Source organism: Nycticebus coucang, chromosome X (genome assembly GCF_027406575.1).
Source record: "Nycticebus coucang isolate mNycCou1 chromosome X, mNycCou1.pri, whole genome shotgun sequence".
Lineage (NCBI taxonomy): Eukaryota > Metazoa > Chordata > Mammalia > Primates > Lorisidae > Nycticebus > Nycticebus coucang.
Genome location: NC_069804.1, coordinates 131,023,800 through 131,047,837, shown reverse-complemented (window position 1 = coordinate 131,047,837; position 24,038 = coordinate 131,023,800). Strand labels below are relative to the sequence as shown.

Sequence of the window (24,038 nt, the reverse complement as noted above, 5' to 3'; positions counted from 1 at the left end):
CTACAGCTGCCTTTGCCAAGGAAATCTAAGGGAAATGTAATCCCAGAAATAGCCTCTAATTTCTTCACTGCTTGAGTTGGGGGAAGTATATTGTTTTTGAGTGAGGGAAACCTTGTGTTCCACACTTGGATCATGGGCCCCTCCCCGCCCCCCACTCTGGGATGCTCTATTGGCCTGGCTTTAAGGAAAGCTTTCCTGTTCTTTTAATCTTCAGAAATAACACCAGAAATCAATTATGCCATTACTTCCCTTACAAAACTAGCTTTCATTTAGCACAGTTGTGTTGTAGGGATTCAGTGGGTCTGGCATTTGATTTCTCCGTACTAGCTGGGCTAGGATTTTTATCTCATGCCCAGCCCCCTTGTAAGGGACAGGGTCTTGCTCTGTCACTCAGGCTGGAGTACAGTGGTATCACCGTAGCTCACTGTAGCCGCAAATTCCTGGTCTCAAGCTATCCTACCACCTCAGCCTCACAAGCAGCTGGGATTACAGGCACATGCCACTACGCCCAACTTTTTTTTTTTTTTTTTTTTTTTGAGACAGATTCTGTTGCCCTCAGTAGACTGCCATTGTGTCGTAGCTCACAGCAACCTCAAACTCCTGGGCTAAAGTGATCCTCTTGCCTCAGCCTCCCGAGTAGCTAGGATAACAGGCGCCTGCTACAATGCTGGGCTAGTCTTTACATATTTTTTAAAGTAGAGATGGGGGTCTCGGTCTTGCTCAGGCTGATCTTGAACTCCTGAGCTCAAGGAATCTACCTACCTCAGCCTCCCTGAGTGCTAAGACTGTAGGTGTGAGCCTCCATGTCTGGCCTAATTTTTTTGTTTGTTTAATTTTTGGTAGAAACAGGGTCTTGCTACATTGCCCAGGCTGGTCTTGAACTACAGGTCTCAAGCCATACTCCTATCTTTGCCTCTCAAAGTTCTGGAATCACAGGCATAAGCCACCATTCTTGGCAAGGGGCAGGATTTCTGAGAGTGATCCACGTGGTATGTGGAAGAGGGGTTGAGTATATAGCTCAGAGGGTGAGGGTTATGGAATATTGACATTGAAATCCCTGAGCAAGGCTTAGGGAGTTTCCATGTCTCCTGCCCAAATGGGGATGCTAGCACACAAGGACAGGACTGGATTATTGCAGCCAGCTTGGAGATACATTCATAGATATAAAAAGAAAATGCTAAAAGGAACTTCTAAGAGCCAGCTATAAGTCATCTCTTCAAATTTACTCATCTCTGTTGCTATCTCTTTTGTAAGAATAAGTGAAAAATTGCTTGTGATACAAAGCTATATGATAAATCCCACTGTAAGTGCAGAGAGGCAGCTTGTGAAAAGTAAACAATTCCACAGAAATCTTCTTAGATAAAATCCTTTGGTAATGTGAATTATAGCTGCTAAATTTCTTGGTTGTTAAATCTTGATTTATATATACTGGTTTTGCTTCAAGGAATTTATCTATACCTATTTATACCAATTTGGGGGGCTATAGCCCTCTTTTAGTGGAACAACTGGGTATGTTCCATTTATAAACTACTTTGGGAAATGGAACCAGTGTCATGGTCTCCCTTGATCTAGGTCCCCAGGGACTAAGACCTCAGAACTGTAGCAACAACTCTGTTAGTTCAATTAGTTTGTGGGTTCCCAGCAGTTTTTCTTTACCTGTATTTTAAGGAATTGTGTACAAACCTGCCATTTACGACAGAATACAGAGTAGTATGATTTTTTTTTTTTTAAGGAATCAAGTGAATGCTTTGCTTAGTTCCCTTCTGCAGATCTTTGCCTTGGTTGAAACCTCCCTTTCCTTTGGCCTACCCACCGTCTCTGGTTACCTACTGCTTGAGCTCAAATCCTGAGGTATAGTGGCAGCTTTCTGTGTTGCCTCTGAGGATAGTGGACACAACTGAAAACTGGGCACCAAGGTTCAACTGGATTTACAGAGATGCTACTGTTAAATGTTACTTTTCTTTCCTGGATCCATTTTGTGAAGTCAGGCAAGCAACAGATAAAGTGGGAAATGTTTCTGTGAAGGAAATCCATTTAATTGTATTCCTGTGTAAGTAACAAACACAACTCCTACCCTACCTCACCCCCTCTATCCCATATAGACAGAATGAAAAGGTAGATCGTGTCTTTGTTGCTTCTGTTATGTTTTTTACTTACTACATTCTCAGGTCAGACACATCCCTATTTGTATAGAAGTTTCATATGTATTTGTTGCAAATTGACCTCAACCAATTTGGTTTCCCACATTACTGGATTCTATTCTGGAGGTGGGGGAGGCTTATAATTTTTTCCCTATGGCTGGTATATTACAGTTAATTTTGATCAGAATTCTGATCAAATTGTGTCACATAAACATTTCTTTATCATCAGGCACAAGATAGTCAGATAGCCTGATCTGTACACATCCAGAGACATTCCAGCTCTTTTCTTTCCAACCACTGGCTTGTGTGAAAAGTTCGCCAGAGGTAGATGTGACAATATTCCAGTAGTAGAATCCTGCTTACCTTTTATTTAGAAGGCACATCCACATCCTCCATTAAATGTCCAGACATAAGATTTGTTGAGACTCCTAAGCCTAAGATGTCTTTCCAAAGGGGTGAAGGACGTTGGGCTAACCAGAGTCTTATATCCAGTTCACGCAAGGATGGGACCAATGGAATAATGTTGCTAACTGATCTGCCTATGTTGAACAGCAAGCAGTTTCCTCAATGAAATATCATTCCTAATATCCATTCTAAGGAACAAACCATCAGCAGAACTTTAGAGCTGAAGGATTTGAGTGTGGCTTCTTTCCACTTAAAAAAAGTTAAGATACATATTACATACAATAAATTTCACCTGTTTTAGGGTACAGTTCTACAAATCTTTACAAGTACACACAGTTCTATAAAATACCACAGTCAAGATAGAGAATACTCCCATCAACCTGCAAAATTCCCGCATGCCTTGGTTGTGGGCATTTTTTTTTTTTTTTGAGACAGAGTCTCATTGTGTTACCCTCAGTAGACTACTGTGGCATCACAGTTCACAGCAACCTCCAACTCTTGGGTGTAAGTGATTCTCTTGCCTCAGCCTCCCAAGTAGCTGGGACTGTAGGTCCCGCCATGGTGCCTGGCTATTTTTTTTTGTTGCAGTTGTCATTGTTGTTTAGCTGGCCCCAGCCAGATTCGAACCCTCCAGCCTGGGGGTGTATATGGCTGGCGCCTACCCACTGAGCTACAGGTGCTGCTGAGTTGTGGGCCTTTTTAAAAGACAGCTTTATTGAGAAATAATTCATATACCATACAGTTCACCCACTTAAAGTGTACAATTGAATGGGTTTTGGTATGCTACATTATTAATTTTAAAAGGTATGATAAAAATATGTATAATTAATATAACAAAGTTTTCCATTTTAAGCATATTTAAGTGTACAATTTAGTGGCATTAAGTACATTCACTGTGCTGTGCAACCATCACTTTTACTTCTGACACTTTTTTTTATCACCCCAAACAGAGGCTCTGTACCCATTAAGCAATAACTTCCCATTTCTCCCTCCCCTCTCCCCTGGTAACTGCTGTTCTACTTTCTGTCTCAGCGAATTCGCCTATTCTAGGAACCTCTTATAAATGGAACCATGTGATATTTGTCCTTTTATGTCTGGGTTGTTTCACTCAGCACAGACCTTTATTCCTTTTTCAGGCTGAATAATATTCCACTGTGTGTATACATGGTATGCCGCCTTTTGTTTACCTGTCAGTGGACGTGGGGTTGTTTCTGTGTTTTGGCTATCATGAATAATGCTGCAATGAGCATTGCCATACGAGTTCTGTTTGAGTCCCTGTTTTCAGTTCTTTTGTTATGTACAGACCTAGGAGTAGAATTGCTGGGTCATAATTCTATGTTTAGCTTCTTGAGGATGTGCTGCACTGTTTTCCACCGCAACTGAGCCATTTTCCTTCCCACCGGTAAAGTATGAGAGTTCCATTTTTTTCTACATCCTTGCCAGCACTGGTTATTTTCTTTTCTAAAATTGTAGCCATCGTAGTAGGTGTGAAGTGGCATCTCATTGTGGTTTTGTTTTGCATTTCCCTAATGACTAATGACCTTGAGCATCTTTTCATGTGCTTATTGGTTGTTTGCATATCTTTGGAGAAATGTTCAAGTCCTTTGCCCATTTTTTTTAAACTGCTATTGTCTTTTGTCTTTTTAATTATTGATTTGTAGTTCTTGATTGTATTCTTTGATTAGAGATTTCAGTTGCCAACTAATCACCCCTGGAATTTGTATTCTCAGTGAAGGTTCTTCAGATGTTGACGGTAGTGTGCTGTTATGTTTAAAGCTCTGATATTTAATATTTACTTGATTCTGAAGTTGATTTTAAGCTACCAGTCCTCACCAAAGTAACAAAGTAGTTGAGAAGAAATGATGTATAATCAACTCTTTCTAGCCAGTGCTTAGCAGGCTCCCAGCACAGCACTGAATGTTAGCTAACCGACCTGTGGTATAGAATAAAACTAACAGAGACACACACAGATACACATGTATACACACACAAAAATACAAACAGAGGGCAGCAAAAAATGTACACACATTTTAAGAGATTTTATCTATGTATTATTTACTTTTTGAAGTTGAATTGAAGGTACTGTTACTGGTCAAGTGTACCTAGATATGCTATGCACATCTATTTTACCTGCAATTTGCACACTTTTTGGGAATGATCTATTTTACTTCTGACAAGATCTCTTAAAATGTGTATACATTTTTTGGGTATATGTATGTCACTACAAACATTTTGAGAAAGTCTTATAGTCCATTATTTCACTGCCAAGAAACACAGTCAATAGCATCCTTTCTGATTAACCCTTGTAAGTTTCAGCTTGCTCAGCTTATGGTGTTGCTGGGAGGGCTTCCTTTGTTTCCATCTATGAGGATTTTATGTTTCTTGATTTTCGTGTATCTCCGAACTTTGGTAATGACCCACATATTCACTGTCTATACTGGAAGTATTTTAAATTAAATTTACAAACATTATAACTAAAGTCATCATGATTTTCAGTTACAATACTTTAGCTCCCCCAATAAAAGTAATTGAAAAAAAAATCTGCTAGCATTTGTTGAGCACAGCCTATGTTAGACGTGTTCCAAGTCTAGACAAGATCAGTAGACACGAAGAAACATAGAACAAGTTAGTAGTAGCTCTGTCCCTTTAGTGCGATCCACTTACTGATTGCTGACTACCATAAACAGAATGGGTTCTTTTCTTCTAATACCGGGTATCCTTCTTTGTTACTTTTTACCATCCAGGATGTCTAAAACCCCCTCAATTTGGGAGGGAAAAACTAAAGCTGTGGTGGTACTACCTATCAATGAACTTTAAGGAGTTAAAAATATACTTCTCCTGGTTGAAAAAAGCATGTTATTTTAAGAAAAAATTAAGCAAGGCAAAAATAGGAAGTAAAAAGCCTCCCTGATCCTATGTGCCAGAGATAAGTATTCTTTCAGACCTTTATCTTTTCATACTTTTTTTTGTTATAAAAAATGGGATGATTCCTTACAATCTGAAACTATTTTGACTTGATAATATAGTTGGGCTGTTTTCCACACCAGTGTTTATAGTTCTACTTCATTCCTTTTAACAGCTACATAATATCCCTTGTGTGAAAGAAATGTAAAGAATTTTGGAGGGCTTTTTTTTATTATTAAATCCTAACTGTGTACATTAATGCATTTATGGGGTACAATGTGCTGATTTTATATACAATTTGGAAGGCTTACATCAAACTGGTTAACATAGCCTTCACCTCACTTACTTAATTGTTGTGTTAAGACATTTATACTCTACTCTTAATAGATTTGACACGTACCCTTGCATTATGCACAATAGGTGAGGTCCCACCAATTACCCTCCCTCCATCCAGCCTCCCCCCTCCCCTCCCGTCAACCTCCTCTTCCCTCCTCCATTCTGGGCTATAGTTGTGTCTTATAATTCATATGAAAGTGTGGATGATTATAAATTGGTTTCATAATAGTACTGAGTGCATTGGATACGTTTTCTTCCATTCTTGACTAAGAAGAATATGTTCCAGCTCCATCCAGGTAAACATAAAAGATGTAAAGTCTCCATCTTTATTATGGCTGTGTAATATTCCATGGTATATATATATACCACAGTTTGTTAATCCATTCATGGGTCAATGGGCACTTGGGCTTCTTCCATGACTTGGCAATTATGAAATTCTGAAGAAGAGGGGATAGGTGGCACATGGGACAAAAAGGTTGTCCCATGTCCCACTGCTGAGTACCAACAATAGAGGAGGCTACCATAAACTAACCTGAAACGATAAGATGAAAGTCAATTAGTACTGTTAAGAGTAGAGATTAAGAATACTTACCAATTCCTACATCCCAATGTATTTAGGGCTTTGTGACTCTGGTCTCTGAAATCCTATTTGGAATCTCTTCTTCTCCAGTAGGCTCTGCTCTGAGTTTGAAAAACATTGTTTTCTGGGAAGCACAACCTTTTAATTTCTCTTCCTCTGTTATTTGTTTTGAGAGATGGCTGCCACCAGGTTTTCTTGTTGTTCTGTCCTGGTAGTTTTCATGGGTTGTCACTTTCTTTGCTCTCTCCTCTGTCCCAGGCCCTTGTTACTAGCAAAGTGCCTATTGACTCTTTTAGGTGTGGCATTTCTTATTGTTGCCACAGAGAATTGATAGGAAAAAAGAAGGTTATCTAGAGGGTGAGTTAGCCAAGAAGTGGAAGAAGACAGCCATTATGAGGTTGCTATCAAAATAGCATGCTTTACTCTCTGGCATATATCACTCCAGGGAACAAAATAATCCGAGAATGATAAGCTCTCAATGGCCATCTGTCAGTTTGTGATATTGCTTGCCTTGTTCTAGTTAACATGGCACTCGGAGAAACTCAGAGAAAGATAAGATGATCATAGGGTGTAAAGCAAACTGACTGAACACTTGCAGAGAGATGGGCTAAAGGCCAGTGGTATCGGTTTATCAGGATTTGCTTGTCTTATGCTCTTTTCTCTTTCCCTGCCTCCCTCAGGGAGCTGGCAGCCTTGTGCTTTTCCATGTATTGCAGCTTATTTTGATTTTAAAAAACCAGTTTAACGAAGTTAATTTAGGGCGGCGCCTGTGGTTCAGTGGGTAGGGCGCCGGCCCCATATACCAAAGGTGGTGGGTTCAAATCCAGCCCCGGCCAAACTGCAACAAAAAAATAGCCAGGCACTGTGATGGATGCCTGTAGTCCCAGCTACTCGGGAGGCTGAGGCAAGAGAATCACCTAAGCCTAGGAGTTGGAGGTTGCTGTGAGCTGTGTGATGCCACGGCACTCTACCAAAGGCAATAAAGTGATACTCTGTCTCTACTAAATAAATAAATAAAAAATGAAGTTAGTTTAATAGGGTTGAAGATGGCTAAGCTTTTAGGGTTGGGTTCAGGAACTATCATTTATCATAATCAAGAGGGTAAGAAAGATTATGGGTGTTCAAAGCTCATGAATGGACATATTGTTTTTCAAATTACATATAAAACATAATATTTTATTATGCCTTTTGGTCCATATCCCCTTCTAAGGCAAACCACTGTATGTCAGCACTGTGGAGGGTGGGGGGTGGGGAGCAGCCATGAGCTGTGCCAGAGATCCTGTCTCCCTGGCTTGGGTTGATTGGACTAAGAGTGGCTCCCTGTCCCAAGACAGCCCATTCATAATCATCTGGCAAGTGACATGGGCTTGGCAAGATGAACTGGACTATTCATAGGGAAATAGAATTGGGAGGCTAAGAGACTAAGGTAGTGTGCAACAGGGATAAGAGCCAAGACAATAGGGAAGGGAGCAGTAATGATAGGCCATGTCCAGGCTGGTGTTATGAGGGGGCAGAAACCATGAGTAAACAGAAGGGGCTGGCAAGAGAGGAACAGAGATGACCTGAGAGACAGAGGAGCTGTTTCCCACAGCCCCCATGGACCCAGAGCCACCCATCTTCCTCTTTTCCTGAGGCCTAGTTTTATCCTGCTCTAAGCTTCTCCTGGAAAACCTGTATTCTTACAACAAACCTCATTTTTCTCAAGCTAGCTTGAATCAAACCCTATTTTCTTGTAGTAGAAATGATCAAACTAAATGTTGGCCCCTCCATTTACAAATGTGGACTTTCAGGTTGAGTCAACAATAGTTGGTGAATATTGAGTCCTGAAGACTAGGCTGGGTATTGTGAGGAGCAGTGGAAAAACACAAATACCTGATCATTTCTCTCAAGTTCAGTGCTGACGTTATGGGCTTTGAATCTGTGTTCCTGGCAAACAGTGAGAATGAAAAGAGGCAGGGATCCTGACTGTTCATTTATCACCTCACAGCTCTCAGCCAACAGGGGGCCTTCTTTATCCTATTTAACCTCTCAGTAGAGTATTTGCCTTTCATTTATTCCTCCTTCCAGTCAACTCTTGATTATTCATGTAATATTGGGGAAGCATTAATGTGAATAATAGAAGACTGCCCCGCCTTGGCCTCTCTTTCCTGCCACAGCAGCATTTGAATCCCAGAAATGGAAACAACTAACAGGAGAGGTAAGGAGGCTGAATAAGTTGGGGTGGGGCCGAGGAAATTAACATTGTTTCTTCTCTCTCTTTTATACTTTTTTTCCTAAATGCTCTCCATTTGAGTTCATTTTCTGGTGTCAGTAGGAGATTATTGGAATGGTAATGCCGTGTGCTTGATTAAAATCAAAATATGGCAGCTTTCTAAAAACTAGAGTTGGGCCAAGTTGACTAGGATGCTATTTTCCCTTCCTGTCTATTGCTTTTCCCTTATGTCAGTGTCACCCAGCTTTTTGATTGGCTGAGTTTAATGCTGAGCCTTTAGCTACCATTCTCAGTTCAGGATTTGGGACTTAGTTAAAACATTCACAGTGGTATTTCTGAAGGTACACTTCCTGACTCACTCCCATCAGAGTCCCCATGGGCGCTTATTAATAATACTGATTCCTGGGTCCTACCCCAGACCTATTGAGTCTAGATATGGGTGAGGTGGAGAGAATTGGCTCAGGGATATGAATTTTAACCCATCTACCTCCAGGTGATATTTCTGCATACTCAACTTTAAGAAAGACTATTCCGTAAAATGACTTGAAGGGATTTGGAAGATGGTTGTGGGAAATTACCAACACTTCTGTTTTACTCACTATTTGCAGAGCGAGTGGGGAGAGGAAAGTGGGGTATTCCAGGTAACAGAGAGTATTTTTTTAGGTGCAGGTAGATACGGACTCTCTGCTGAAAGGAAAGTGAAGAGAAACAGAGATACCACCATGCTAAACTAGATGATACTTAGCACTCAAATAGCAATTATTAAAGTAATTCCTTAGATAATTGAGTTGATTGGGCAGGGACACAAGGAAATTGTGTTTAAGTTTCAGACTTGGCTTACATCCATGTTTCCTTCTATAGATACTATCTTCTTGTTCATTTCTGCATTGTCTTTATTTATAGTGAAACTAGCCAGCGATCCCCAACATATTTGGGGTTTTGTGGTAATTTAAATAAATAATAGACAATGTTTAATGCCATTCAATGGTTGTACATAAGTATACCCTGCTAATCAAAATGAGGATATTGTGTTTATTTTAAGAGAATGATTATAGTGTTCGGTCCTTTAAAAAATTTTTTTCCAAACACTTGTCTCTGTGGAGTAAAACAAAATCCTGTGTTTCATTGCTTTTCAGGCATTCCCCAACAACTGTTCAATGGGTTTTGTTCCAAAAGTTTCTTCGGAAGTCTGTTTAGAATTCAGATTTCATTTTCCCATGGACACAATGTTATCCATGTGGGTCATGTTCCCAGACGAGTAGGCAAAACCTATTTAATCTCAAGTGGAGTAGAAGTACAGCCTTCCAGCCCTTAACTAGAATAACTAAAAGTATTTTTAACATTTAATGGGGAGAAGTCCATTAAGGTTCATCCTAGGCATGCATTCCAGCTTTATTCTCTGAGCAGAATCGCAGAGATTTATTGGTGGAGGGAATAATTTAAACTTTTTCACATGGCTTCTTAGGCTTTGTACGATCCGACTTCTGTTCACCTCTCCAGTGTCATTTCTTACCATGTTTTCACTCTATTTTCCAAGCAAAAGGAGGTACTTTGAGTTCCCTAGTTGTGCCTTTGCCACCTCTGAGCCATTTAAGCCTTTATCCATGCTCTTCCCTCTTCCTGGAACCCCCCCTTCTCTTCCTGCCTACCCCCTAACTGATGTATTACAGGCTCTCAAAACTCTGATCACAGTTTTTATTACAGGGTGATTTGCATGCTTTATGTCATTTCTCTTCCCTCCTGCCAGACTGAATACTCCACAAAAGCAAAGACCATCTCTGCATTACTCTCTGTGGAATCCCTGGCACTTAGCATAGTGTCTGGCAGGTTGTAGGTTCTTATGGCAGGTGAATGAATGATCTGCTCTAGTGGTTCACAACCTTCTTGTAGCTGTTGTATGCATGATGGATGGTCTTCAAATGCTCAGCAGGCTAAGCTGAAGGCCATATCAATAAGAAGATATGTTTGGATTATGCAGAATTTCTAAGGACTGTATCTATAATTCAAGCCTTTTCTCTACAACTCAAGAAATCATGCAAGAATGCAAGGGAGACAGTGAATTATCATGGAGATAATATTCAAATGAATATATATGCAAATCGTTTGCAAACTTGACTACTTGAATTATTATTCATAATAAATGACTTTCCTCGCCTTTCTCACCTGATGAGACATACCCATGAACCTTTAAACCATGCTGAGAACCCTCAATCTGATCCAACCCTCTTTTACAGATGGAGGCTCCGAGATTTAGAGAGGGCGAGTTCTTTCACCCAAATCCATAGTTAGCAGCTGTTTTAGAATTAGAACCTGATGATTCTGACTCCTACGACATTGTATTTTCTTCCAGAGGTATATGTTTTCATAAAAAAAAAAAAGTCCGAATGTATTGGAACAACTTATCCTTCTGTTGGTTTCAGGTCATCTCACATCACCTGACCAAGGTCACTACTGGTAACGTATAGGAGGGGGAACTGGAGGAGTGAAATAATGCATAAAGTACTTTCTGTAATTTAGATTTGATTCATTTAATGCCAGGGGCTGGAGGAGCAGCTAAGTAAGTACAGCTTATCCAAGGCATTGCTTACAGAATTTAGACGTAACAGATGGCTTTTCATTATTCTGGGATTCCACATCTGTAGGGAGTATAGAACATAACTGAATGCTCAGTGGGTATTTCTTGCTGATGCAATTTGCTAAAATCACCCTGCTAGTGTGATGATAATACCTTTAGAATTTTCTATACCATTTAGCATTTAATTGATAAGCATGTGGTTTGATAAATGTTGTTCTTGTTAATATTAGCGTGGTAATAATTTTATGTCGTTCTTAAAGAGCTAGGGGGAGCTTTTAGGTAATTTGGCTTGGGATGTTAGATATAAGAAATTATATAGTGCTTTGAGTACTTCTTGCCTAATGTTATTTGCCATCTTGTTGTGGCTCTTGGGGTTTCTTCTGCTTAGACTCTTCCGTAAGACTGGATTAAAGGATGCACAGGCTAATGGATCACGTGAAAAGATCCATCTGATGACCTGCAAGGAGCAAGTAGCTGTAGACCCCTGGAGAAGGGCAAGCAGTGCTTTTCCAGGTGTAAGCCTGAGACTGAGGGTTGGATTCTTGTAGTAGGTACATAACTGGCTGGAGGGGATGGCAGAACTCAGTTCTCCATGAAGGATGGCAGAGCTTTCAGTCGGACATGTTCCAGGAGTCCCACATCAGACTTTTTTTCTCCCTGAAGTGAAGAAAACAGGCAGTAGGTGGCTAATTAAAATGATCATAAGCTCAAAAGCCAATCTCCAAGGCTTGTGAGATCCAAGCATCCGTCCACCTTCCACAGGCTGCCTCAAGTCCTCAGACACTGATCGCCCAGTATCATAACAAGTTATAAAGGAAAGCACCATTCATTGCAGCCCTTTAAGAAAAGGTAATACATGCCTTTGTATTCCTTCAAACCGTCCAGTCCATGGTTTGCTCCATCACAGCTTTGGTTGTGTGCCCCTTCTTTAATGTCACTCTTAAGCTCATTGGTCTGGGCTGAGGGCACAGAGGGAGTCTAAGAGGGGCTCTTGGGGTCCCGAATTTCCTTCCCTGCCAAACCCCCAAACCCTGGGCCATTTGTATCTGTCTCAATTTCTCCTTATAACATGGCAAAACATGTTTTGGTGCTAGATGAGAGGCAGAGCTTCCTGGAGTGAACCAAATGTGGAAAGTGCTGTAATTTGAGGCAGTTTTCAGAAAAGAGCTCCTTCTGGTACAGAAAGGTCCTTTTTCTTTTTTCCCTTCTTTTTTTCATTTATGCCTCATCACATTTTGTCCAATTTCAGCTCATCACAGGCTGAAGTTTCCTTTTGATGTCTGCTTTCTAGAATAGCCCTTGCCTGAAAAAAAAGAACAAAAGGCCAACTCCGTGGCTTTCAATTTGCAGCGTCCTCAGCCCTTTAATCCATCTCAGTGCTTCTCTGGTTGGGAACAAAACCCCAGCTCCAGGGTCAGAGTCCATACGGAAAAAGAACCCTTTTTAAAAATCCAAACACATGTGGATTTCATGTTTCATTGTCATTCTCCTTTGCGGTTGGGTCAGGTACAAGTGGGGAAGAGAGAGTGGGCTTGGAAGAAAAAAAATGGTTTGTAACCTCTACGAAAGCATGCAGTCCCATCCCCCTCTAAGTTTTTCTTAAGAAGAAAGCTGGTCTTTAAGGGTTTAATTGGATAATTCAGGGTTACTTTCAGTATTTAGGGCATCTGTGTCAAGATACCTAGTTTGGGAGATGGAACAGGAGTTTGATGTGCTGAGATTCAGGCGTTTTGTCAGATAAGATGCCTTTGTGTTCTGGTTTCCTTTCCAGTTTTCATTATCTGTTTTCAGACTCCTCTACTTTTTCTCTTGTGCTTCCTTTGGTTTCAAATCACAGAAGACCTATCTCTTTGTGTTCCTAGCTTGTTGTCTTGGTTACAGAGTTCTTTGGCCTGCCTTTCTTTGAGGGGAATATATTGCTTAAAGAAAAAAATTTTAAAAACAGTGACTGAAGTCCCTTTCTCTAAGGATACTGGGGCATTAAGCAGTGGGTAAAATAGTGATTTACAAACCTGGCTGTACATTGAAATCACTTTAAATATTGACGCTCAGGCCCCAGGCCCAACCGGTTGAGTGGGAATCTTGAGGAGTGGAGCCCAGGAATGGTATTTAAAAAAAAAAAAGATAAAAGAAACTGCCTGGGTGATCTAATGTGCATTTGGGATTTAGAACAACTGAATTTTACAGGAAAACTAGACAGCTGGGTTCTGGGAGGGAAATAGGATCAACTTTTCTATACCTTTGTTTTGTCCACCTTTACCACCTTTTAGATGGGACCCATAAAGCTTGAGGTGTTAAAAAGGCCCACTGTCACCACCTGCCCCCCTAACCCCTGGCATTACTCATGCATACAGAAGGGATATATCTTCCCTTCAAATAAAAAATAGCCAATTGTTCAGCATCTGGGTTCTAACAGTGTCTTGAGTCAGTCTTGGGGATTAAAACAAACCTTTCCAGTTGCTTGAAGAAGGCTTACCTGTGTGGAGATGGAGCAGTTTCACTTTCTCTAATGTGGTTTGGACAGAGTTTTCCATGTTTTTGAACCTGCCCCAACTTCTAGCCTCCTCCCTTCTCGAGCCCCTGGTAGTTAGCAGAGTTAGACACTATTTTTTAATTTTTTGTCAATTGCCTTTTCATAGTGCTTTTTCTAACATAAAAGTAACACATGTTCATGATCCAAACCTGAAAAATTAATAAGAATATGACCACATAGTAAATAAAATTCCCCTAGAAGTCAGTGCCCCAGAGATGGCCATTGTAAATGTATTTTTCCTTCAGATTTTTACCTCTGCATATACTAAACATTTTTATTTTTTATTTTTTTTTTTAAATTAAATCCTAGCATGTACATTAATGCAATTCTGGGGTACAATGTGCTGGTTTTATATACAATTTGAAATACTTTCATCAAACTGGTTAACATAGCCTTCACCTCATTTTTTTAGTTAATGTGTTAAGACATCTATATTCTACACTTAGTAGATTTGACATGTACCCTTGTAAAATGCACCATAGGTGTGGTCCCACCAATTACCCTCCCTCCACCCGCCCTCCACCCTCCTTCTTCCCTGCTCTCCCCCTCCTCTTTCCCCTTCATCTTGGGCTGTAGTTGGATTAAACATTTTATTTTTTATTCTAAAAATGGAATCATTCAACAGTGTTTTTACATTCTTTTTCTTAGTATCTTGGCCATCTTTCCATGTTACTACATATAGATCAACCTCATTCTTAAGGACCCCTCATATTTAGGATTTTAATCATACAAGGGCACGTCTCCTTTCCATTCCCTCCAGTATTTCACTTTCCTATGGAAAGGCTTAGATTTTGTTTGCTTGTTTGTTTGGGTTTCAAATAGGGTATATCCATTTTATCTGGTATGCTTATGTCTGATTGGTTGTTACTTAAAAATTCAAACAATTATGGAAGAAGCCCAAGTGCCCATCAATCCACAAATGGATTAATAAATTGTGGTATATGTACACCATGGAATATTATGCAGCCTTAAAGAAAGATGGAGACTTTACCTCTTTCATGTTTACATGGATGGAGCTGGAACATATTCTTCTTAGTAAAGTATCTCAAGAATGGAGGAAAAAGTATCCAATGTACTCAGCCCTACTATGAAACTAATTTATGACTTTCATATGAAAGCTATAACCCAGTTTTAACCTAAGAATATGGGAAAGAGGGAGAGGGAGAGGGGGGAGGATGGCCGGAAGGAGGATGATTGGTGGGATTACACCTGCGGTGCATCTTACAAGGGTATATGCAAAACTTAGTAAATGTAGAATGTAAATGTCTTAACACAATAACTAAGAAAATGCCAGGAAGGCTATGTTAACCAGTGTGATGAAATGTGTCAAATGGTCTATAAAACCAGTGTATGGTGCCTCATGATCACATTAATGTCCACGGCTATGATTTAATAATAAAAAATTCAAACAATTGAAAAGGAATAGAATAGCATGAACCCCTCCAACACCCGGTCCCTTCTACTAGTTCTTCTCCCCAGAAACAAACCACCATTATTACCAGTTTCACAGAAATCTTGAGCTGTATTATAAACAAGGCTGAAATATTGTAACGTGACTTTTGATTAGGTAACCAAATCTGTCCATATACCACGGAGACATTTACTTCATATATTCATTTAGCGATTGTCTGATGAGCATTTTATATGTTCCCAAAAGTCTATTAAATTCTGGACCTACAATGAGGACCATCACACAACCATCCTCCAGGAGCTTATCCTCAGCAGGGACAATTGACATTTAACAAAACCATAGCTACAGATAAACGAGAAGTGGTGATGAGTGTTGTGAAAGAAAAGAATGGGGTTTATATGCTTCATTTCCACAATAGCAATGAACTGTACTTTTTCATGTAGAAGTGTGGATGGGAGATCAGCCGGAAGACATGGAAGCAAAAACTTAACCCCCAACCCTTATTCTTGCCAAGAGCTTTTACCTTCTTTCCCACCAGAATTTTCATCTGACAAAATGACCTGTTGAGAGGTAGGGTGATTCACCAATCACCTTTATCACTGGATGACAGGGTGCAGTAGAAGACCTTTGTCAGCCCTCAAACTATGAGCTTCTTGCTGGCAGGAACTATGTCCTGCATAAGCCATAAAAGTCTGTGCCCGGAACCCCAGGAAGAACAGACTGATACAGATAGCGGGCAATAGGTGCTTTTATTACATTCTCATTTTATACCTTAGCAACACTTGCAAGTGGTAGGTATTCTTATTCCTGTTTTAAAGGAAAAACATTTTCTTTAAAAGGAGAAAACTGCAGCTTAAAGAGGTATGAAAAAAAGGTCCCTTCTGAGATGCGGGGGAAGTGAGGGAAGGAGGGGGGGGGAGGGAGGGAGATTGGCGTGCTCCCACCTAGTACGCACAATGGAAGGGTATATGGCACACCTCCTGGGTGTGGGACACAACAACAGCAGGCATTTTACCTCACAAATGCAAACATTGAAACCTAATTGTACCTTCATATTAATCTGACAAAAGTCACTTTTTTTGCAGTTTTTGGCCGGGGCTAGGTTTGAACCCACCACCTCCGGCATATGGGGCCAGCGCCCTACTCCTTTGAGCCACAGGTGCCGCCCAAAAGTCACTTCTTTATTTATTTTTCCTTCTTTCTTTCTTTTTTTTTTTTTTAGACAGAATCTCACTTTAACGTCCTTGGTAGGGTGCCCTGCCATCATAGCTCACAGCAACCTCAAGCTCTTGGGCTCAAGCGATTCTCTTGCCTCAACCTCCTGAGTAGCTGGGACTACAGGTACCCACCACAATGCCTGGCTATTTGTTTTTAGAGATGGTTCTAGCTCAGGCTACTCTTGAACTCCTGAGCTCAAGCAATCCACCTGCCTTGGCCTCCCAGAGTGCTAGGATTACAGGCATTAGCCACCGTGCCTGACTAAAAGTCCCGTCTTTAAAAGTAAACTTTGTCCTCTAAAAAATACCCAAACTTATTTGGGAAAGGAAAAAAAATAAGTACTGTTGTGGTTTTCGGAGGATTATCCCCTGGTAGTGACACTTAAACTTTGACCATAGTCATGGTTCTTTTGTGACAGAGTTCTGCAAATGTTGTCTGGCCCATGTGGCTGTGAACCTCACACAGTTGATCTTTCTTCAGGAAACTGGATGCTATCCATCCCTCCCATGTGTTGGCCTAGGCTCTGTTTTTCCAGAGTTTTCTTGAAGAGTTTTAAGGCAACCAAATGATCTTGCTCTAAATATTTTTCTGGGATTGAGGTTAAGTCAGCAGTATGATCCTGTCTTAAGTGGGTCAAAAGAGAACTCCTGTGGCTCCCTGCAAGGTCAAGTCTCTTTATACTCACTGCATCCTCTTCTCTTTAAGCTTGTGTCCTAGGCTGAGATCAGGCCAGGGAGCAGAGGCACATTTCATGTGTCCTATGGGACTTTTATATGTATGACACTATTAGTTACTATGTACAGTGGGGGCAGACAGAATTCTACAGAAGACAAATTATCTTACAGTAGGAAAAAAGATAGTATTGGCTAGAAACATGACCTCTGGAATCAGAGAATCAGACAGGTCTGGGTTCCACGACTGACTCTTTCGCATAACTTACTAGTTCTGTGACCTTAGACCACTGTCTTTCAACCTTATTTTTTATCTCCCAGCACATTTGAACCTATAGTTAAACTTCCATGGCACACTTCAGTTATTTTGATAAAAAAGAAAAGAGTAAGAAAAGAATCTACTTACTGTATATTGAACTTCTTTCAAAAGTAATTTAATTAATGATCTTTAAAAATTTTTGCAGCACACCTAAGATTCTTTCATGGAACATGGGTTGCAAATCACCACCTTAGATAATTTATATAATCTTTCTGTAGCTCAGTTTCTTGATATGCAAATGGGGGGCAATAATATGACTTATGTAATAAATAGGATTGCAATGAGTAACATGAACTGATTATTTGGAATATGTTGACTGTAATGCCAGGCACGCAGTAAGCATTCAGTAAGGAATAGTTACTGCTGTTATTATTATTATTATCAGCAGCAGCAGTATGAGAATAATCAAGTGATTAGTGTGTAGTACTAATAAGTACCAATAGTGTTCAGAAAAGGAATGATTAGTTTGGGCGATAGAAGAAGGTAGAAGAAGTGTAATGGAATATGCCAGGTAGAGCAAATGTGAAAGTGGGAGGCTGACCTGAATTGGAATAGGTAGAAAAAGAAGGACCAAACTCAACATCAATAACAATTTTCCTCTTATATGTTCCTATTTTCTAATTCCATGCAAGTGCTCCCTTTTGTGCTACGTTATTCTCTTGAGTTTGTTTGTAATCTTTTTGATAAGGTTTGGAAATTGCTTACTTTTCAACAGCAGTATAGTTATAGTGATTCTCTATTAGGGATATTTCCACGCTGGGCCGCCACGAATGGCTATGCACTGCACAACCCTAGGAGAAGGTGCCATTCACATGGACTGTAATTGAATGGCGCCACTAGGGTTGTGCAGTGCACAACCTACACAACTATACTCGGCGGCCCTGGCATAATGTAATGTCAATGCTTTCTTCGTCAAGGGCAAGGTTTGGGAAAAAGTAGAAAATACCAGTTTGGGACCATTCTCAGGGACTTAGTAAGGAAGCTGAAACAGTGAGCTGTTGCTATGACCAGGAAAGGGGAAAAAAAAAAGTAGAGTTGTGGTTTTTGGAGGATTATCCCCTGGCAGTGACACTCGTCATATGGGAACACTATTTACCTTCATTCTCTCAGTAAATTAGTTTTTGAGAGCCTACTATGTGAGGGTTGAAGAATAGAGAAAGGTTTGCATAGGAGGGAACATTTGAATTGGGCCTTGTAAGAGAAACAGGGTGTAAACATGTGAAGATGAATTAGGAGGAGAGAATTTTAGGGGGAAAATTACAAGAGGAAAGACAAGGAAATAGCAAGGGGCATATGGGTAATGGTGAATAATTTCATCTTGATTGGAGAGAAAAGCATGGGAAAGGGAGTAGTGAGCAATAATGCTGACGGGGAGGGGGTCAAATGATGATGTAGAAGGGAAGGGACTTGAAGGCCAAATTAAAGAGTTTGGACCTTATTCACCAAGATAAGGACCTATCCAAAGTCTTTGGATATAACTGAGATATAATTCACATAACATAAAATTCATTCATTTAAACTGAAACTGTGCAATTGAATTGTTTTTAGTATATTCACATATATTTACAGCCGTCATCAGAGTCAATTTAAGAACATTTTCATGACCCTCCCCCCCAAACTAAATTCTACACCATTTAGCCGTTAACCCTCCCACCTCCCAGCCCTAAGCAATGGCTAATCTACTTTCTGGACCAGGCACGGGGCTCACATCTGTAATCCTAGCACTCTGGGAGGCTGAGGTGAGTGGATTGCTTGAGCTCAGGAGTTTGAGACCAGCCTGAGGAAGACTGAGATCCTCTCTCTACTAAAAATAAAAATAAAAAAATAGCCAGAAGTTGTGGTAGGCACCTGTAGTACCAGCTAGGCAAGAGGATAGCTTAAGGCCAAGAGTTTGAGGTTGCCGTGAGCTATGAAGCCATGGCACCCTACTGAGGTTGACAAAGTGAGACTCTGTCTCAAAAAAACAAAACAAAACAATCTTTCTGTTTCTACAGAATAGCATATTCCTGATGTTTCATATAAATGAAATTGTTAGCTGAGTGTGGTGGCTCACGCCTATAATCCTAGCACTCTGGGAAGCTGAGGCAGGAGGATCACTCGAGCTCGGGAGTTTGAGATCAGCCTGAACAAAGAGTGATACCCTATCTCTACTAAAAATAGAAAAATTAGCTGGGCATGGTGAAGGGTACCTGTAGTCCCAGCTACTTGGGAAGCTGAGAGAGGAGGATCACCTGAACCCCACGAGTTTGAGGTTGCTGTGAACTAGGCTGATGCTATCGCACTGTAGCCTGAGCAACAGAGTGAGTCTCTTGTCTCAAAACAAAAATGGAATTGATCATATGTCATTGTTATAACATATGATCCTTTTTGACTGGCTTCTTTCACTTAGTATAATGTTCTTAAGGTTCATCTGTCTTATAGCATGTATCAGGACTTTACTTTTTAATGCTAACTAACATTCCTTTGTATGAATATACCACATTTTGTGTGTCTGTTTGTCCGCTGATGAATATTTGGGTTTTCTATCTTTAGGCTATTATGAATAATGCTGCTGTGAACATCTGTGTATAGTTTTGGGGAGGACATATATTTTTATTTCCTTTGGGTATAAGGGTAGAATTGGTGAGTTGTATGATAACTCTATGTTTAACTACTTGAAGAACTTCCAGACTGTTTTCCAAAGTTGCAGCACCATTTTATAACCCCACCAATAGTGTATAAGGGCTTCTCCACATCCCTGTGAAAACTAGTTTTTGTCTTTATTTCACCCATGTTAGTGGGTGTGAAGTGTTACCACATTGAAGATTTGATTTCCATTTCCCTGGTGACTAATGATGTTGAATATCTTTTCAGGTGCATATTGGCCATTTGTATGTTTTCTTCAAAGAAATGCCTATTCAAGGTCTTTTTTTTTTTTTTCTTGGCAAGCAACGTGGTGTTTAATTTTGTTTTTTTTTTGTTTGTTTGTTTGTTTTTATTAAACCATAGCTGTGTACATTAGTATGATCGTGGGGCACCATACACTTGGTTCATATATCGTTTGACACATTTTCATCACATTAGTTAACATAGCTTTTGTAGCATTTTCTTAGTTATTTTGCTAAGACCTTTACATTCCACATTTACTAGGATTCACATATACCCTTGTAAGATGCTTGAGTTTTAAGAGCTATTTATTCAGGATACTATTACCAGGTATATGATTTGCAAATTTTTTTCTTCTATTATTTGGGTTGTCTGTTTCACTTTTTTTTGATTTGCAAATTTTTTTCTTCTATTATTTGGGTTGTCTGTTTCACTTTTTTTTAATAATGTCTTTTGAAGCACAAAATATTTTAATTCTGGTGAAGTCCAATTATCTATTTTTTTTTCTTTTGTTGTTCATGCTTTTGGTGACAACATCTTAGTATCCACTGCCATATTCTGGGTCATGAAATTTATCCATGTTTTCTTTCCACAGTTTTATAGTTTTTACTCTTACATTTAGGTCTTTGATTGTGAGTGAATTTTTGTATATGGGTTGTGAGCTAGGGGTTTAACTTGATTCTTTTGCACGTGGATCACCAGTTGTCCAGCAGCATTTGTTGAAGAGACCGTTCTTTCCAGTGTTGAATGGTCTCGGTGCCCTTGTTGAAAGTCAGCTGTAGGGATTGATTTCTGGACTCTCAGTTCTATTCCATCGGTCTCTGTGTCTCTTTGTATGCCAGTGCTGCACTGTTCTTGTAACTGTTGCTTTGTAGTAAGTTTTGAAATCAGGTAGCATGAGTCTTCCTACTCGTTCTTTCCAAGTTGTTTTGGCTATTCGGGGCCCCTTGCATTACCGTATACATTTTTAGAATAAGCTCATCAGTTTCTACAAACGTTCAGCAGGAATTCTGAGTGTAACATGATCAGAGTGTTATTTTAAAAATTAGAAACCTGGCCAGGCATAGAGGCTCATGCGTGTAATCCCAGCACTTTGGGAGACTTCGGTGGGAGGAACGTTGAACCGAGGAGTTTGAAACTAGCCTGAGCAACATAGCGAGACCCCATCTCTCCAAAAAAATAAAAAAAGCAATCAGCAAGGTCTGGTGGCACACACCTGTAGTCCCAGCTACACAGGCAGCTGAGGCAGGAGGATTGCTTGAGCCCAGGAGTTGGAGGTTGCTGTGAGTTATGATGATGCTACTACACCCTAGCCTGGGCAGCAAAGTGAGGCCCTGTCTTCAAAAAAATAAATAAAAATGAAAAGAATAGCAACCTAAGAATACTGTATGTATTAGTGTAAAGGAGGAGAGACATTGGATCCCTGGAGATCAAATAGGAAACTGCTGTAGTAGTTTAAGAAAATGGTAGGGACTGAGCTAGGAAAAGATAGTGAGGATGGATTTGAGATATATAGGCAGTCCCCAGATTATGAACGAGACAGATTCTGTAGGTTTCTTCTTAAGTTGAATTTGTATATAAGTTGGAACAGGTACATTTACCTGTTACTTGTGATAGTGATAGCCCCCATTCATAAGTGCGAGCCATTCATCGGCCAGATGTTTGTACCTTGGGGACTGAATGTAATGGCCTTTGTTTGTAGGTGCGAGTTGTATGTAGTTGGGTATTTGCAACTTGGAGACTGCCTGGATTGAAAAAGTTGAAGTAACAAGATGACAGGATGTTGGCTGGGTGCCTGTACTTTTAGAGTGCCGGCCCCATGTACTGGGGCTGGAGTTCAAGCCTGGCCTAGGCCTGCTAAATTAAAAAAAAAAAAATATTTGGGGACTGACTACCTGTGGGGTCTGACATCAAGGATAATTCTGAGGTTTAAAGACAGGCTAATTGATTTAGACTATGGTACCTTTTTTAACTTTGTATTTTGAAATGTACAAGGAATTGCAAAGATTACTCCTGTATGCTCTTCCTCCAGCTTCTCCTAATGTTAACTAACATCTTGCAAAACTATGGTAAAATCACTAAAAGTGAGAAATTAGCATTTGTACAATGCTATGTGAACTTAACTACAGATTTATTTAGATCTCACCAGTTTTTTCCACAACTATCTTTTTCCTGTTGCAGGATCTAATTCAGGATCCCTAATTACATTTAGTTGTCATATCTCCTTAGTCACCTCCAGTCTGCGATAGTTCCTCAGTATTTGTCTTTCACAACTTTGACAGTTTTGATGAGTATTGGTTAGTTCCTTTGTAGAATGCCCCTAGTTTGAGTTTATCTGATGTTTTCTCATGATTTGATTGAGATTATACAATTTCGGTATCCAATAATGATGATGCTATCAATCGCTCCTGCTTATTTTGTTCCTTATAATGTGCCAGGCGCTTAAACTAAGTGCTTTCAATATTCGATCCTTGCAATTACCCTATGAGATAGTGTTATTGTAATCCCCATTCACCAAGTGAAGAAACTGAATTTAAGGGATTAAGTTTTCTAACCATGATGGCAGATGGACGTAGGAAGCCAGGCAATATATCAGAATGTTCTGATGCAAGCATGGAATAAGAACAAATGAAGTTAGATACATTGAATTTTTTTTAAATTTCAGGTTAATATGGGGGTACAAATGATTAAATTTCATAATTTGCATTTGTAAGATTAAAGTTTGATTAGAAGGTGTGTCCTATACCCAGGTAGTGTGCCATATACCCATGCAATCTACCCTTTGGGTAGGAATTTACCTAGCCCCTCCCCTCTCCCACTTGAATTTCATTTTGTTTTTCTCTTTTGTCAGCATATAGATGTTGATCTACTAGTTCCAGTTTAGTACTGGGTACATGTGGTGTTTGCTTTTCCATTCCTTTGATACCTTCACTTAGGAGAATGATCTTTTAATTCCATCCAGATTGTTGCAACAGATACATAATTTCCATCTTTTATGGCTGAATAATATTCCACAGGATACATATACCACACTTCATTAATCCATTCCTATACTCACGGGCACTTGGGTTGTTTCCACATCTTGGCAATTGTGAATTGTTCTGCCGTTAAACATTTGAGTGCAGGTATCTTAGTGATAGAATGGCTTTTTTTTTCCCCCTTGGGATAAATACCTAGTAATGGGATCACAGGTCTTTTAGTTCTTTGAGGTTTTGCTTTCCATAGAGGTTGTACAAGTTAGTGATCCCACCAACAGTGTCTCCACATCTACACCAGCATCTGTTGCTTTGGGCCTTTAAAATGTGAGCTATTCTCTCTGGGGTTAGGTAATATCTCAATGTGGTTTTGATTTGCATTTCTCTGATGATTAAAGATGATGAGCATTTCTTCATGTGTTTGTTGACTGTTAGTTTATCTTTGTAGGAAAAGTTCCTAGTCATATCTCTTGCCCCACTTTTTTTTTTTTTTTTGAGACAGAGTCTCAAGCTGTTGCCCTGGGTACAGTGCTGTGGCATCACAGCTCACAGCAACGTCAAACTCTTAAGCGATTCTCTTGCCTCAGGCCTCCAAGTAGCTGCGACTACAGGTGCCTGTCACAATGCCCGGCTATTTTTGTTGTTGTTGGCAGTTGTCATTTTTTTTTCTTTTTTTTTGCCGGCCCAGGCTTGGTTCGAACCCGCCAGCATAGGTGTATGTGGCTGGTGCCCTACTCACTGAGCTGTGGGCGCTGCCCATCTTGCCCCATTTTTAATGGGGTTGTTTGATTTTTTTCTTCTCCTTCTTTTTTTAAATTTCAGGTTAATAGTAAGTTATAAATGTTTAGGTTACATTGCTTTTGTTTCTAAGGTAAAGTTCAAGTTGTAGTTGA

General features: G+C 39.9%; 1 protein-coding gene across 6 annotated transcripts in view; it reads left to right on the top strand.

The window, feature by feature from the left end:
- Positions 1-24,038, top strand: part of TMEM164 (transmembrane protein 164) — a 216,820-nt gene that overhangs the window by 45,874 nt on the left and 146,908 nt on the right. Inside the window, exon 1 of one of the 6 annotated variants that reach the window (XM_053580525.1) lies at positions 8,399-8,563. The exons of the other annotated variants lie outside the window; for them this stretch is intronic. The gene's annotated coding sequence lies outside the window, so the exon portion shown is untranslated. Of the gene's footprint in view, positions 1-8,398; positions 8,564-24,038 lie in introns of those variants that run through there. 6 annotated transcript variants of the gene reach the window in all.